The sequence below is a fragment of the Monodon monoceros genome, unplaced genomic scaffold (genome assembly GCF_005190385.1).
Source record: "Monodon monoceros isolate NGI ecotype Baffin Bay Population unplaced genomic scaffold, NGI_Narwhal_1 Super_Scaffold_2, whole genome shotgun sequence".
Taxonomy (NCBI): Eukaryota; Metazoa; Chordata; class Mammalia; order Artiodactyla; family Monodontidae; genus Monodon; species Monodon monoceros.
Window position 1 is genome coordinate 80753632 of NW_021703776.1, and position 16715 is coordinate 80770346.

Below are 16715 nucleotides of genomic sequence, written 5' to 3' on the forward strand. Positions count from 1 at the left end.
TCTCCCTCCCACCCGCCCTATCCCACCCCCCTAGGTGGTCACAAAGCACCGAGCTGATCTCCCTGTGCTATGCGGCTGCTTCCCACTAGCTATCTATTTTACATTTGGTAGTGTATATATGTCCACGCCACTCTCTCACTTCGTCCCAGCTTACCCTTCCCCCTCCCTGTGTCCTCAAGTCCATTCTCTACGTCTGCGTCTTTATTCCTGTCCTGCCCCTGGGTTCTTCAGAACCATTTTTTTTTTAGATTCCATATATATGTGTTAGCATATGGTATTTGTTTTTCTCTTTCTGACTTACTTCACTCTGTATGACAGACTCTAGGTCCACCCACCTCACTACAAATAACTCAATTTCATTTCTTTTTATGGCTGTCCACTGTTTTTATACCCAGGAATTTCCACCCTGTTTTCTGAGGGAAAGAAAAGAGGCTGCGTTCCAGCCCTAACTTTGCCATTAACAAGTCATATCATCTTGAACTTTTAGCATTTATGCACCTCAATATCTTACCTGTAATGTGGGTTTGCCAAAGACAGCCACCTGTCCAACCGAGATTCATGTTCCCCTATCAATAGTATAGACTTGTCACCAGAAAGTGGCGCGCGCGCACACACACACACACACACACACACACACACAGGGGCTGCATTTCCCTACCTTCCTTGCATCTAGGATCTAGGTGGGGCCGTGTATGTACTTCTTGTAGAATGAACAGAAATGATCAGGTCACTTGTGGACCAAGGAAATTAAGAAGAAAATGCTTCCTCACCCTCTCTTTCCCCTTCTTCCAGCCAGAAGCAGAGATCTCCATGGTCCTGGAATTGGCAGCTCAAGACGGATGGGCCCTGGGTCCTCAAATGGCCAAGCCGAGGAAAGCTCCCCGCCTACGAGAACATCCACGGTGCGCTGTTAGGTGAGTGAGAAACTTTCATGTGCTGTCACTGAAATTTAAGGATTCAATTGTTACAGTACCTAGTTGTTACTTTATTAAGGTGGTGTTGGAGGAGGTCATCAAAAGGACATGACTGCTTGACCGGCAAGCTGACCCCGGGCGATCAGAGATCCCTCACCCGCCTCCCCTGTCCTTGGGATGTACAGCTGCCTCCTATTCCCATTCTAGCAGCCGTTTCAAGAATGTAGCTGTGAGAGGGTAAAGTGCTGCTGAGCCTGTTGGACTAAATACGTAACCGAACCCAGTTAAGGCTTCTATATAAACTTCTAAGATTCTGGCAAGTGGATGCTGAGATGTACTCATCTCACAGCTGCCTAAGACAAGCCTCAGATGTTCCCTTGCTTATTAAACCTGCCACCTACCAATCTGGAGTGGGCCTCCTCTTTCTTCGGTCTCACCTTGCCCTCCGTGTATAGGTCCAGTTTGAGATCTCACCCAGGGAGCTTCCAGGGTTGTGAGTCAGCAAGTGGACATGGTGACGGTTGTTCCCACTCACCTAGGAGACACACGGGGGAAACGTTCCTGCTTCTCTAAAGACCACCTGAGGTCAAGCTGAGCACAGTCACATGCCCTTCCTCAGCAACACTTATGCACCCAGAGGCATGAGGCCACATTCGCATCCTTCGCAAGCCCAATCCTCCCTACCCCTCCCGTAGCCTGGCCGGAGAGAAGGGAAAGATAACAAATGCAGCTCCTCTACATCACTGGTGTTTGCCTCGTGCTGGAATAGTCACTCCCTAGGACACCTTCAAGCCAAGGGGACTGCACTCACGAGAGAGAAATTGCTCTTCACTTCTTCTTATATAACCTCCTTCAAGCATCAAAAAAAAATATTCTTTTGAACTACCTGGGAAAGGAAAACTGTGTTTCCCAGTACTGAAACACACTCATTATTTCTTCTCTACCTGTCCTTCCCCGACCAACTCAGTCCTATCTTTCGCAAAAATCTTCCCAAACTTCTGGAGCAACCCAATATCACCCACGCAGTTCAACTTCTTTATATGCTTATGCTTTCTTTTTGCACATCTGCCAGGCTGACTGTATTATCTTATGGTGGAGTAGCAGACTTCATTTGGGTCCCTGGGAATACGGTAAGTAATCATGAATTACTTGACTGTTAACCTTGGAAAGGATGAAATAGTCACACTACCACGAGCATCACCACCGCCACCATCACCACCACCGTTACTACCACTCACACATGCAATTTAGCTCCCTCTAAAACTAATGTATTACACTAGAGACAGCTTACTATATATCATATTTTTTAAATCACTTTGTAAAAATTGCTGGGCATAACCCAACCCCTAACATGATTTGATTTATATATTTCAGCTCCTTAGGTTTAAAAATTATTTGAACCTTATTCTTCAATTATTCACTAGATTTTTCATCTGAATCTCAGAAACCTGGGTTCTTACAAGAAAAACACTTAAAACGATGTTGGGCAAACAGAAAGAATAGAAATGTTAGCTACTGGTTGCTATTGTCCAGAAAACAATTTGTATTACATTTCACATGGGTTTCAATTCATTAAAAAAAAAAAAACTTCTTGTTATAATCTTGACATTAGAAATGAGCATTAGTTTCACGAGACTTCCAGTGAGAGGACGTTTTGGCTTGTTTTGCAACTTGTCATCAACTGACCAGGCAGGAATAAGCAAACACAAGTATACAGACGAGCACGAACTCAATAAGGAGTCCACATAAACTACTTGATTTTTTTCCAAGGTTAATAATAACTCATAATTACCTGCTTGGTCCAGGGAGCTAAATGAAATCACAGCCACTACATCATAAAACAATACAATCCAGCCTGACGGATGTGTAGTCATATAGAGAACATGTAATAACAAATTATATAGGTCAGAATAGGGTGTTCTACACGTCTGGGAATGTTGTGAAGAGATAGGACCAAGCTGGTCTAGGAAGGATGGGTAGAGAAGGAATAATGATTGTGTTCTAGTGCTTGTAGGAAACACAGCTTTCCCTTCCCAGGTAGTTGAAAAGAATCTCACTAAAATATTATTTTCTAGGTGCAAAATGTGGCTTATGGTAAGCAAATCATGAGACCCACCTAGGTATATTGAGATACCAAGAGGACCCCGTTAAAGGGAGAGTTAACTTAGAAGGTAGCACACTAGGTGTTTATTGCTGTGTAACAAATTACCCCCAAACTTAGCAACTTTAAATAGCACACATATGTTATCTTGCAGTTTCTATTGGTCAGAAATCCAGGCCTGGCTCACCTAAGTCTCCAGCTCAGGTTCTCTCACAAGGTTGCAGTCAAAGTGTTGACTGGGGTCTCAGCCAACTCAAGACTTGACTGGGGCAGGATCTGCTTCCAAGTTTACTCAGGGGTCACTGGTGGAATTTAGTTCCTTGGGGAATGTTGGACTGACAGCTTCAGTTCCTTGCTGACTGTTGGCCACAGGCCACCCCTAGTTCCTTGGCCCATGGGCTTCTCTGTAAGGCAGCTGACAACATGGCACCTGGCTTCCTCAGAGTGAGCAGGTGAGAGAGAACGCGGGAGAGTGCAGCCAGATGACGTCACAGTCTTTATAACCTCATCTTGGAAGTGACATCCCATCATATTTGTCATATTCATCAGAGGTGAGTCACTAGGTCTAACCCCCACTCAAGGGAGAGGGAGAGATTACACAAGGGCATGAACTCCAGGATGCAGGGATCTTTGGGGGCCATCTTAGAAATCCACCTCCTACAGGTGGGTCTGCGGTTGTTGCTTTAAAGATCCTAATACAAGGGAGCTTGCAGAGATTTAAACATGCATTCTATACCTCGTCAGACACTCAGAGCAGTTGTTTTTTTTTGTTTTTTGTTTTTCTGTTTGTTTTTAAACTGAAGTGTAGCTGATTTACAATGCTGTGTTCATTTCTACTGTACAGCAAAGTGATTCAGTTATACATATATGTATACATTCTTTTTTTAATATTCTTTTCCATTATCATAGGATATTGAATATAGTTCTTTGTTCTATACAGTAGGACTTTGTCATTTATCTATTCTATATATAATCGTTTGCATCTGCTAATCCCAAACTCCCAATCCATCCCTCCCCCACCAACACACCCCCTTGGCAACCACAAGTCTGTTCTCTATTTCTGTGAGGCTGTTTCTCTTTTGTAGATAAATTCATTTGTGTCTTACTTTAGATTCCATATATAAGTGATATCATATGGTATTTGTCTTTCTCTGTCTGACCACTCCTGGGCATACAGCTGGAGAAAACTATAATTCAAAATGGTACATGCACACCTATGTTCATAGCAGCACTATTCACAGTAGCCAAGACATGGAACCTAAATAATGAAAGGATAAAAAAGATATGGTATAGATATATATATACCACATGTGTGTGAGGTAGAGAAACAACAGTGGGCAGGGATTCCATTGCTTTTTAACAGCTTTTTTTAAAAATTGAAGTATAGTTGATATACAGTGTTATATAAGTTATAGGTGTACAATATAGTGAGTCACAATTTTTAAAGGCTATATTCCACTTATAATTATTATAAAATATTAGCTATATTCCCCATGTTGTACAATATATCATTATAGCTTATTTTACGTATAATAGTTTGTACCTCTTAATCCTCTACCCCTACATTGCCCCTCTCCGCTTCCCTCTCGCCACTGGTAACCACTAGTTTGTTCTCTATATCCGTGAGTCTGCTTCTTTTTTGTTATATTCACTACCATATGACCAGCAATTCCACTCCTGAGTGTATATCTGAAAAAACCAAAAACACTAATTTGAAACAATATATGCATCCCAATGTTCATATCCGCATTATTTACAATTGCCAAGATATGGAAGCAACCTAAGCAATCTATCCATAAACAGATGGATAAAGAAGATGTGGTATATATATACAATGGAATACTACTCAGCCATAAAAAAGAAAGAAATTGTGCCATTTGCAGCAACATGGATGGACTTGGAGGGCATTATGCTAAGTGAAATAAGTCAGACAGAGAAAGACAAAAACTGTATGATATCACTTATATGCGGAATCTAAAAAATACAACAAACTAGTGAATATAACAAAAAAGCAGCAGATTCATAGATATAGAGAACAAACTAGTGATTAACAGCCTTAATTTGATTCTTTTATTTCTCGATGATCACACAGCACTCTAAAGGTTTTCTCCTGCCTGTACCAGACAGCAGTCTGATTTTCCCCTTTTTCCTCCTTTTCATCTCTCCTTCTTCCATATTCAGATACTTAGTAGTGACTTCATTGGAAGGAAGAAGAGTGAAAAATATGATCATTGTTTAGAAGCATTATTGTACTTCTTAATATTTTTTTTCCAATTTCAAGCTGAGAGAAGGGAGAAAGTAAAGGAATCAAACAAGGAAGGAGAGAAGGAGAGAGGAGAGAAGATGAAGGTTCCAGGAAAGACTCTAGCCATCTGGGGTTTTATTGTTTTAAATTAGAAGTGAGGGAGGAATTCCCAGCTCACCTTTCTGAGAAACAGAATCCGAGAGAACGTCCAGGGGCAAGTTGTGGGTGCAGTTTTCCTAGTGGGAAAGTAAATACTGATAGAGGCAGGTGTGCAAGCTGGTGGGAACACTCAGGCTGCAGACGAGAGGGCAGCACACAGCTATGAGGAGTGGTGAGACCTTGCAGAGAAGGGAATGGTGCCCAGAACAGCAGCTGGTGGGAAGGTCCAGGTCCAGAAAAGGGGATGTGAAAAGTGAGAACTTAAACAAGAGATGGAGGAGTAATCTTTCCCCAAGGACATGTTAATGGTTGCTCAGAACTGAGAGGGCGTTTAAACAGGCCCATGGAAAGTCCGTATCCCTAACTCCTGGACCTGCTCACTTCTCTCTCCTTTCCTTCCCCTGACTTCTCTACCTTTGTCTCCTAACACTACCCTTTCTCTGTCCACCTTCCTTCCTTCCCATCTCTCTTTCAATCCTTACTTCTTAAGTGACGTTATTACTGAACAGAAGGATATTCATTATGTTATACTTCCAGAATAGAATATCCTGTTCTCTGTTTTATGTTTACAACATTAAGAAATGGTTATTTGTTTTAAAAGAAAAAAACTGTGTTTTAACTGCACTGTTTTTATTTCTGTGTGTGTAAATTTATTTATTTATTTAACATCTTTATTAGAGCATAATTGTTTTACAATGCTGTGTTAGTGTCTACTTTATAACAAAGTGAATCAGTTATACATATACATATATTCCCATATCTCTTCCCTCTTGCGTCTCCCACCCTCCCTATCCCACCCCTCTAGGTGGTCACAAAGCACTGAGCTGATCTCCCTGTGCTATGTGGCTGCTTCCCACTAGCTTTCCATTTTACATTTGCTGGTGTATATATGTCCATGTCACTCTCTCACTTTGTCCCTGCTTACACTTCCCCTTCCCAGTAACCTCAAGTCCATTCTCTAGTAGGTTTGTGTCTTTATTCCCGTCTTGCCCCTAGGTTCTTCATGACCATTTTTTTTTTTTTTTTAGATTCCATATGTATGTCTTAGCATACAGTATTTGTTTTTTTTGTTCTGACTTACTTCACTCTGTATGACAGACCCTAGGTCACTCTGTATGACAGACCCTAGGTCCATCCACCTCACTAAAAATAATTCAATTTCATTTCTTTTTATGGCTGAGTAATATTCCATTGTATATATGTGCCACATCTTCTTTATCCATTCATCTGCTGATGGACACTTAGGTTGCTTCCATGTCCTGGCTATTGTAAATAGAGTTGCAATGAATATTTTGATACATGACTCATTTTGAATTATGGTTTTCTCAGGTTATATGCCCAGTAGTGGGATTGCTGGGTTGTATGGTAGTTCTATTTTTAGTATTTTAAGGAACCTCCATAATGTTCTCCATACTGGCTGTATCAGTTTACATTCCCACCAACAGTGTGAGTGGGTCCCCTTTTCTCCACAACCTCTCCAGCATTTATTGTTTCTAGATTTTTTGATGATGGCCATTCTAACCGGTGTGAGGTGATACCTCATTGTAGTTTTGATTTGCATTTCTCTAATGATTAATGGTGCTGAGCATTCTTTCATTTGTTTGTTGGCAATCTGTATATCTTCTTTGGAGAAATGTCTATTTAGGTCTTCTGCCCATTTTTGGATTGCGTTGTTTCTTTTTTTGATATTGAGCTGTATGAGCTGCTTGTAAATTTTGGAGATTAATCCTTTGTCAGTTGCTTCATTTGCAAATATTTTCTCCCATTCTGAGGGTTGTCTTTTGGTCTTGTTTATGGTTTCCTCTGTTGTGCAAAAGATTTTAAGTTTCATTAGGTCCCATTTGTTTATTTTTGTTTTATTTCTCTAGGAGGTGGATCAAAAAGGATCTTGCTGTGATTTATGTCGTAGAGTGTTCTGCCTATGTTTTCCTCTAAGAGTTTGAAAGTGTCCGGCCTTACATTCAGGTCTTTAATCCATTTTGAGTTTATTTTTGTGTATGGTGTTAGGGAGTGTTCTAATTTCATTCTTTTACATGTAGCTGTCCAGTTTTCCTAGCACCACTTATTGAAGAGGCTGTCTTTTCTCCACTGTATATTCTTGCCTCCTTTATCAAAGATAAGGTGAGCATATGTGTGTGGGTTTATCTCTGGGCTTTCTATCCTGTTCCATTGATCTGTCTTTCTGTTTTTGTGCCAGTACCATACTGTCTTGATTACTGTAGCTTTGTAGTATAGTCTGAAGTCAGGGAGCCTGATTCCTGCAGCTCTGTTTTTCTTTCTCAAGGTTGCTTTGGCTATTTGGGATCTTTTGTGTTTCCATACAAATTGTGAAATTTTTTGTTCTAGTTCTGTGAAAAATGCCAGTAGTAGTTTCATAGGGATTGCATTGAATCTGTGGATTGCTGTGGGTAGTAGAGTCATTTTCACAGTATTGATTCTTCCAATACAAGAAGATGGTATATCTCACCATCTATTTGTATCATCTTTAATTTCTTTCATCAGTGCCTTATAATTTTCTGCATACAGGTCTTCTGTCTCCTAAGGTAGGTTTATTCCTAAATATTCTTTTGTTTGTTTGTTTGTTTTGTTTTTTCTTTGCGGTACATGGGCCTCTCACTATTGTGGCCTCTCCTGTTGTGGAGCACTGGCTCCAGACGTGCAGGCTTAGCGGCCATGGCTCACAGGCCTAGCCTCTCTGCGGTATGTGGGATCCTCCCAGAGCGGGGCATGAACCCGCGTCCCCTGCATCGGCAGGCGGACTATTAACCACTGCGCCACCAGGGAAGCCCTCTATTGTTTTTGTCGCAATGGTAAATGGGAGTGTTTTCTTAATTACACTTTCAGATTTTTCATCATTAGTGTACAGGAATGCAAGAGATTTCTGTGCATTAATTTTGTATCCTGCTACTTTATCAAACTCATTGATTAGCTCTAGTAGTTTTCTGGTAGCATCTTTAGGATTTTCTATGTAGAGTATCATGTCATCAGCAAACAGTGACGGCTTTACTTCTTCTTTTCCAATTTGGATTCCTTTTATTTCTTTTTCTTCTCTGATTGCTGTGGCTAAAATTTCCAAAACTACGTTTAATAATAGTGGTAAGAATGGGCAACCTTGTCTTGTTCCTGATATTAGTGGAAATGGTTTCAGTTTTTCACCATTAAGGACGATGTTGGCTGTGGGTTTGTCATATATGGCCTTTATTATGTTGAAGTAAGTTCCCTCTATGCCTACTTTCTGCAGGGTTTTTATCATAAATCGTTGTTGAATTTTGTCAAAAGCTTTCTCTGCATCTATTGTGACGATCATATGGTTTTTCTCCTTCAATTTGTTAATGTGGTGTATCACATTGATTGCTTTGCATATATTGAAGAATCCTTGCATCCCTGGGATAAACCCCACTTGATCATGGTGTATACTTTTAATGTGCTGTTGGATTCTGTTTGCTAGTATTTTGTTGAGGATTTTTGCATCTATGTTCACCATTGATACTGGACTGTAGTTGTCTTTCTTTGTGACATCTTTGTCTGGTTTTGATATCAGGGTGATGGTGGCCTCATAGAATGAGTTTGGGAGTGGTCCTCCCTCTGCTATATTTTGGAAGAGTTTGAGAAGGATAGATGTTAGCTCTTTGCTAAATGTTTGATAGAATTTGCCTGTGAAGCCATCTGGTCCTGGGCTTTTGTTTGTTGGAAGATTTTTAATCACAGTTTCAATTTCAGTCCTTGTGATTGGTCTGTTCATATTTTCTATTTCTTCCTGGTTCAGTCTTGGAACACTGTGCATTTCCAAGAATTTGTCCATTTCTTCCAGGTTGTCCATTTTATTGGCATAGAGTTGCTTGTAGTAATCTCTCATGATCCTTTATATTTCTGCAGCGTCAGTTGTTACTTCTCCTTTTTCATTTCTAATTCTATTGATTTGAGTCTTCTTCCTTTTTTTCTTGATGAGTCTGGCTAATGGTTTATCAATTTTGTTTATCTTCTCAAAGAACCAGCTTTTAGTTTTATTGATCTTTGCTATCATTTCCTTCATTTCTTTTTCATTTATTTCTGATCTGATCTTTATGATTTCTTTTCTTCTGCTAACTTTGGGGTTTTTTTGTTCTCTTTCTCTAATTGCTTTAGGTGTAAGGTTAGGTTGTTTGAGATGTTTCTTGTTTCTTTTTTGTGTGTGTGTGGTACGTGTGCCTCTCACTGTTGTGGCCTCTCCCATTGTGGAGCACAGGCTCCAGACATGCAGGCTCAGCAGCCATGGCTCACGGGCCCAGCTGCTCCGCGGCATGTGGGATCTTCCCAGACTGGGGCACAAACCCGTGTCCCCTGCATTGGCAGGCGGACTCTCAACCACTGCGCCACCAGGGAAGCCCTCTTGTTTCTTAAGGTAGGATTGTATTGCTATAAACTTCCCTCTTAGAACAGATTTGCTGCATCCCATAGGCTTTGGGTCATTGTGTTTTCATTGTCCTTTGTTTCTAGGTATTTTTTTATTTCCTCTTTGATTTCTTCAGTGACCTCTTGGTTATTAAGTAGTGTATTGTTTAGCCTCCATGTGTTTGTATTTTTTACAGATTTTTTCCTGTAATTGATATCTAGTCTCATAGTGTTGTGGTCAGAAAAGATACTTGATACGATTTCAATTTTCTTAAATTTACCAAGGCTTGATTTGTGACTCAAGATATGATCTATCCTGGAGAATGGTCCATGAGCACTTGAGAAGAATGTGTATTCTGTTGTTTTTGGATGGAATGTCCTAGAAATATCAATTAAGTCCATCTTGTTTAATGTATCATTTAAAGCTTGTGTTTCCTTATTTATTTTCATTTTGGATGATTTCTCCATTGGTGAAAGTGGGGTGTTAAAGTCCCCTACTATGAATGTGTTACTGTCAATTTTCCCTTTCATGGCTGTTAGTATTTGCCTTATGTATTGAGGTGCTCCTATGTTGGGTGCATAAATATTTACAATTGTTATATCTTCTTCTTGGATTAATCCCTTGACCATTATGTAGTGTCCTTCTTTCTCTCTTGTAATAGTCTTTGTTTTAAAGTCTATTTTGTCTGATATGAGAATTGCTACTCCAGCTTTCTTTTGATTTCCATTTGCATGGAATACCTTTTGCCATCCCCTCACTTTCAGTCTTTATGTGTCCCTAGGTCTGAAATAGGTCTCTTGCAGACAGCATATATACGGGTCTTGTTTTTGTATCCATTCAGCCAGTCTATGTCTTTTGGTTGGAGCATTTAATCCATTTACATTTAAGGTAATTATCGATATGTATGTTCCTATTACCATTTTCTTAATTGTTTTGGGTTTGTTATTGTAGGTTTTTTACTTCTCTTGTGTTTCCTGCCTAGAGAAGTTCCTTTAACATTTGTTGTAAAGCTGGTTTGGTGGTGTTGAATTCTCTTAGCTTTTGTTTGTCTGTAAAGGTTTTAACTTCTCCATCCAATCTGAATGAGATCCTTGCTGGGTAGAGTGATCTTGGTTGTAGGTTTTTCTCCTTCATCACTTTAAATATGTCCTGCCACTCCCTTCTGGCTTGCTGAGTTTCTGCTGAAAGATCAGCTGTTAACCTTATGGGGATTGCCTTGTATGTTATTTGTTGTTTTTCCCTTGCTTCTTTTAGTGTTTTTTCTTTGTATTTAATTTTTGATAGTTTGATTAATATGTGTCTTGGCGTGTTTCTCCTTGGATTTATCCTGTATGGGACTCTCTGTGCTTCCTGGACTTGATTAACTATTTCCTTTCCCATATTAGGGAAGTTTTCAACTATAATCTCTTCAAATATTTTCTCAGTCCCTTTCTTTTTCTCTTCTTCTTCTGGGACCCCTATAATTCGAATGTTGTTGCATTTAATGTTGTCCCAGAGGTCTCTGAGACTGTCCTCAATTCTTTTCATTCTTTTTTCTTTATTCTGCTCTGCAGTAGTTATTTCCACTATTTTATTTTCCAGGTCACTTATCCGTTCTTCTGCCTCAGTTATTCTGCTACTGATTCCTTCTAGAGAATTTTTAATTTCATTTATTGTGTTGTTCATGACTGTGTTTGCTCTTTAGTTTTTCTAGGCCCTTCTTAAACGTTTCTTGTATATTCTCCATTCTATTTCCAAGATTTTGGATTGTCTTTACTATCATTATTCTGAATTCTTTTTCAGGTAGACTGCCTATTTCCTCTTCATTTGTTTGGTCTGGTGGGTTTTTATCTTGCTCCTTCATCTGCTGTGTGTTTTTCTGTCTTTTCATTTTGCTTATCTTACTGTGTTTGGGGTCTTCTTTTTGCAGGCTGCAGGTTCGTAGTTCCCGTTGTTTTTGGTGTCTGTCCCCAGTGGCTAAGTTTGGTTCAGTGGGTTGTGCAGGCTTCCTGGTGGAGGGGACTAGTGCCTGTGTTCTGGTGGATGAGGCTGGATCTTTCTTTCTGGTGGGCAGGTCCACGTCTGGTGGTGTGTTTTGGGGTGTCTGTGGCCTTATTACGATTTTAGGCAGCCTCTCTGCTAATGGATGGGGTTGTGTTCCTGTCTTGCTAGTTGTTTGGCGTAGGGTGTCCAGCACTGTAGCTTGCTGGTCGTTGAGTGGAGCTGGGTCTTGGCGTTGAGATGGAGATCTCTGGGAGATATTTGCCGTTTGATATTACGTGGAGCGGGGAGGTCTCTTGTGGACCAGTGTCCTGAACTTGGCTCTCTCAACTCAGAGGCACAGCCCTGACACCTGGCTGGAGCACCAAGAGCCTGTCATCTACACAGCTCAGAATATAAGGGAGAAAAAAAGAAAGAAAGAAAGAAGAAAATAAAATAAAAAATAATTGTTAAAAAATTTTTTTAAGTAATTTAAAAAAAAAGAAAGAAAGAAGAGAGCAACAAAACCAAAAAACAAATCCACCAATGATAACAAGTGCTAAAAACTATACAAAAAAACCCCAAAACGGACAGACGGAACCCTAGGACAAATGGTAAAAGCAAAACTATATAGACAAAATCACACACAGAAGCATACACATACACACTCACAAAAAGAGAAAACGGGGGAAAAAAAAAAAATATATATATATATATATATATATATATCTCGTTGCTCCCAAAGTCCACCTCCTCAATTTGGGATGATTCGTTTTCTATTCACGTATTCCACAGATGCAGCGTTCATCAAGTTGATTGTGGAGCTCTAATCCGCTGCTTCTGAGGCTGCTGGGAGGTGTTTCCCTTTCTCTTCTTTGTTCTCACAGCTCCCAGGGGCTCAGCTTTGGATTTGGCCCCGCCTGTGCGTGTAGGTCGCCGGAGGGCGTCTGTTCTTCGCTCAGACAGGACGGGGTTAGAGGAGCAGCTGATTCGGGGGCTCTGGCTCACTCAGGCCGGGGAGAGGGAGGGGCACGGAGTGCGAGGCGAGCCTGCGGCGGCAGAGGCCAGCGTGACGTTGCACCAGCGTGAGGTGCGCCGTGCGTTCTCCCGGGGAAGTTGTCCCTGGATCACGGGACCCTGGCAGTGGCGGGCTGCACAGGCTTCCGGGAGGGGAGGTGTGGAGAGTGACCTGGCCTTGCACACAGGCTTCTTGGTGGCGGCAGCACCAAGAAGATTACTGGTTTCAGTAATCTATATTGTGAATATATTGCTACATCCTGACAAAAGACAGTAAAGAGTTTTATTGGCAGCATTGGGGCACTGGGGGGGAGGGGAAGGTGATAAGCAGCAACAGACTTGAAAAAAAAAGCCTAGCTCTCAAAGCCTAAAATTAAACCTTTTACCTCGGTTCTGATACTATTTTAGATGCATGTATAAAGGCCTCCAGCTGCTACACTCTGAGGTGTGATCCTGTCACTGTCACAGTTTAAGGAGGACTGTGTCACAGTCATGCCTTGACTAAAAGGACTCTCAGATATACTTGGGTGTCACTGGATGGTGTTCCAGCTGCCACAAGTGAGGAGAGGTCTCACCTGTCCCCCCCGCCCCAGGCAAGGCCAAAACATCCCCTCAAGCCAGCAAACCTTCCAGGCACACCCAGCGTCCTACCATAAAGACATCCGGATATTCGCTGTGCTCAAGTTCAAATTAATCAGGTGAGGATTTTGTAAACTCCCTACGAAACAGACAGACAATACTAGCATGTCTTCGCGTCCAACCAGAAGCGTGTAGAGATGGTCATTTTACCGTCTGACGGACCAGCCATCTTGCCAGGGTGGCTCCTTCTGAGGAATTGTTTTCAGACAAATATATTCTCACACATTCATCTCAGAAGCTAAAATTAATCATGTAAGGTCTAAGATTTTCTTTTGTAAAAGTTCATAGGTGTAGGGGGAGGAAATTTGGGTCTTCCTTCTATCAGCAAGGACGACCACTCTCACCTGGGCTTTGAGAGGGGGCAAAGGAGTTAAGAAAACAAAAAAGCGAAGAGGAAGAAGAGAGGAGGGGGAGAAGGCAGGAAGGGAAGCCAAAAGTTTGCTTCAGAATGAAGGAAGAGAATTAAATCACCCCAAAACCAGGACCGTTGTTCCTAAGGAACTCAAATTTTGGCCAAACCTAGAATCACTGAGCTGGAAAAACTGTTGCGATGATCTTGTCCAAATCTTTCAAAAACATGGTGAGGAAACTGATGCCCAGAGCAGGGCAGGGACTTGCCCAAAGTCCCTTGTGGGTTAGAGGAGGAGATGGGAGTAGAAGCTGGCCTGCTGATACTGGGTCCAGTCGTTGGCACACCACCCAGCACTCAGACAGGAGTGTTTAGGGTTACATTTTTGGATATGCATATATGGTATATATGTTTACAGTATTACAGATTTTTTTTTCTCTGTGTTTGTAGATTATTCTATTCAATATATTTTTCAAATTAAGATAATAATATGTTTTCTACTAAATAATGCTCTAACATTTACTGGGTATTTAAATTTCTCTCACCAAACATCTTAAACTCATTCAAATGAAGTACATTCAAATGACGGAAACAAAGAAAGTGAATATTGCCATTTATTTACATTTCCCAAAAGCATGAAATAAGGATTACCTACTCTTGAGCACAGCATTATCTTAGCTACAGCTTTCTACAGTCAGTTTCATTTTCAAGACCTATGAATAAAAGATGTGGCATCTATAACAGTTTAGACTCCTCCCTGGGAATGGGATGAATTCCAGGCGATGTCAACACATTGGCAAAGATGGCTAACTCTCATCTCTCCAAGCGAACCTGACCTTAGTCCCCAGCCGCCTTCCTCCCAGCCCACCACATCCTCTCCTTCAGGAGCAAAATTATGAACATTTTAACAAAGGGACAATAGTGGAAACTCTTAATGCTTGGCATATGCGGGCTATTTCTTCATTATGAGGACTATTCAGATCACTAAACTGTGTCAGGACAAATAAGGCCGTGCTGAAAGCAGCTGTATGTTAATCGGGAAGACAAGGAAATAGGATTTCCTAGATTTTGCCCTCAGCTAGGGTTAAGCTACCTGGCTTCTCAAACATGGCTCCTAAGTGACTTATTTTGCAACCTCTGTGGCATGTTTAGGCTAGCGCCTATTTATATTGAGACAATGAGACCCTCTTCATTTCTAGCACTGGTTTCCTTTCCCCAATCACGGCCCAGATAACTATGGAAAGGTATGGGGAAATTTCTGTAATGTCCTTCCCTCCCTTCTATTCCTCTCTCTCTCTCCTTAACCAACCAACCAACAAATAACTAAGCAATCCTCTTCTCTCCAAACAACAACCTATAACTAATTCCCTCAAAACCACCCCCCATTCTTAAGAATGACTGAAATTCCATCATCCATTTTCTTCATTCTATTGTTTCAAGGTGAGCTCCTCTTTGTGTTTCTCGGGTACTCAAATACCCTCACATTCTCTATCTCAGTCAAAGAGTACACTACACTAAAACTGAAATGACTACCAGCAGCTAAAAAAGATATATCTCCCAGGAAAGGATTTGCCTTTTAGCAAAGTTCTGTGAAGATGTATGCCCAGTGCCCATACAGTTCCCAGGGACTAACAGACTCTCCAAATTTTTGTTGAATTGACAGTTAGCTCAATGGGCAAAATTAAAGATTTCCAAATCAAACTGTTTCAAAATCAAATTCCTTTCAGAGTGATAACTGTTTCTATTGATAATAGTTCATATAGAAGGGTGCTAGAGTCTTGGATAACGAGGTAGGCATTTGGAAAAATCTTTGATTGAAATATTTGAGTCTAGGCAAACAGAATAACTCTTGTAATATAATTTTCATGGATGACTTGTCTCACCGACTAGTTAATAAACTTGAATTCAAAGAAGACATGGATATGATATCTTATTTTCCACAGCTCCTACCATATGCCTCACCTGTAATTAGAATTCAGCAGTGCTTGCTGAATAAATGTGAGGACAAATGAATAAAAATGGGATAGAAAAATGGATGGATGGAAGGGTGGATATAAGGATGGATGGTTGGATGGATGGATGATTAGATGGATGAAAAAAAAGAGGAGAGTATCAACGGACTAGAAGGGAAGTCACAAATTAAACGCCACAGTTCACTTTCACTCAAGACAAAACTTTAGTAGAGTTTCAATTAAAAGGAAATATATATATTGGAGACAGTAAAGGGGGAAGAAAAGGAGGAATAAAGGATCAGTGGAAGAAGCAGCCTAGGCAGTAAGAAAGTGGTGATGGTAAGAAAACCTAAACATCCCAGGGTATCATAAAGCTATCTAAAACTTGGAAATAGGCGAAAAGAGAATACTGAGAACACTTTCAGTGCAATGCTGGGCTTGGCTTTTTATTGTCTGGGCCAGTTTACAACTCTGCAGAATGGAGGTTAACTTGTAGATTTTTGTTTGGTGGAATAGATAACCAGAGAGGTTAAGGCTCAGTTGGATATTAACCAACTTATCTTAGTATTGCCTATAAATGCATAGCTACTCAAATGTTCTTTGAACCAGTTTTAACATCTTATTGGTTCCCTCATTAATTAATGATTTAAATAAAACCTTTGATACAAATGTTCATTTTATATTTCTGTGAGAGTCATGATTTCCTTTTACAAAAATTATCAAAGATCTTCATGACACATCATTAGAGAAAGATTAGGTGATTTAGATCCCACAGGCCATGGAGCAACTAAGCCTGTGCTCCACAACTACTGAGCCTGCACTCTAGAGCCCATGAGCCACAACTACTGAGCCCACGTGCCACAACTACTGAAGCCCACGCACCTAGAGCCCGTGCTCCACAACAAGAGAAGCCACCACAATGAGAAGGCCGCACACCGCAACAAAGAGTAGCCCCGGGTCACCGCAGCTAGAGAAGGCCGCGTGCAGCAAATAAATTTATTTTTTTAA